Source organism: Chionomys nivalis, chromosome 7 (assembly GCF_950005125.1).
Source record: "Chionomys nivalis chromosome 7, mChiNiv1.1, whole genome shotgun sequence".
NCBI lineage: Eukaryota > Metazoa > Chordata > Mammalia > Rodentia > Cricetidae > Chionomys > Chionomys nivalis.
Genome location: NC_080092.1, coordinates 41761527 through 41762974, shown reverse-complemented (window position 1 = coordinate 41762974; position 1448 = coordinate 41761527).

Here is a 1448-nt window from a genome sequence, read left to right as displayed (position 1 = left end):
TGGAGAAAGGGCCTTGTGTGTAAAGATCAAAGGTTACACTGTAAAAACAACAACAACAACAACAACACAAAAAACAAAACAAAAAAACTAACAGCAAACAAACAAAATTCTGGGCCTGCACCAGAGGTGATATGATTGTATTCTTTGACTTTAAAAGTCCTACCCAGCTATGTCTTGGCACCAAGGACCTCTCCCAGGCATGAGCCTGCCCCTGGTGAGCCAGCTAGAGGATTAATTATACTCTTAATTGGCTTAAGGTGTGGTGACTTGTGATTTCCACGTATGGGTTATTTCAGTGTCTATTCATAAACTCTTTTGTTAAACCAAGAAATCCAAAGGACTCTGATTTCCCTCAGATCATATGATGCCTTTGCTGGGTTGCCTCAAATTTTCTTATCATATTAATCCCAAAGATTTGAAGATAAAAGACCACTGACCCAAATCATCATGGCCAAATTCATTAAAACAGCTTTTTTATTCATGTATATGGGCTGCTTCCCCTAAGTTAGGGTTCAAGAGGTCAGCGTTGGATGTGAGGAAGACAAGGTTTTTATAAGCTCAGAAGTATAGGGTTTCCAAATGGAGAATTGGCTGGCAAAAATTAGGCAGGGTTACAGGAGCAGAACATACGCATAACAAGTTAGTCCTGACAAGATCTTGAAAGACATATGATTGCAAAGAGGATTTCAAGGTGGTCTAACAAGGCAGTCATAACAACACACAAAGGTAGGGTTTCAAGATGGTTATAAACTTTTTGAAACAGAGGCATGGTTGTTCTCTCTTGGAACAGGCAGTACAGAACCATTTGTAATTAAGGTGGGGAATAGCCCAATCCTTGAGAAAGAGGTTTAATCATAAAGAGGAATAAACTTAGTCTTTCCCTTGAGGTGGCTTTTAAGCCTAAGATGGAGGCAGACTGGTTCATTAGAAACACTTAATTGGCAGAGAAAAGGAGCCGTTCTTGCATCTCCTAGACAACATCTATCAGGCTTGGTAGCAAGCACCGTTATCCACGGAGCCATCTCTCACTCTCTGGCTTTTTAAAAAAAACACTTCGTGAGATTCTTACAAGTAGGAAACCAAGAGACAAGCTAGCCACTCAATCACACAGCTGCTAAGTGGTTAAAAACGGTTCTAAACCCAGTCCAACTAACTCCAGCCTAAATCCTCATAGAAAAAAAACCTCCCGGAAGTGACAATGAAGCTGTATCGGAAGTATGTAGCTAGGTGAAAAATGTTTGGCCATTTTTAGCAAAACTGGGCCCAAATGTTCCTTCCTTTCTTGATTATTTCCACTTAATGCTAGATGGGATTTCACGAGTACACTGCACGAGAGGCGAGTGAGGGAAAGTAACTAACGGCGACTAGCGGAACTGTTTCCATGGAGACAGGAGGGCGGGGTTCCTTAGCCAGGTGAGATCTCGCGGAGCTTAGCCAGCGGAAGTGAC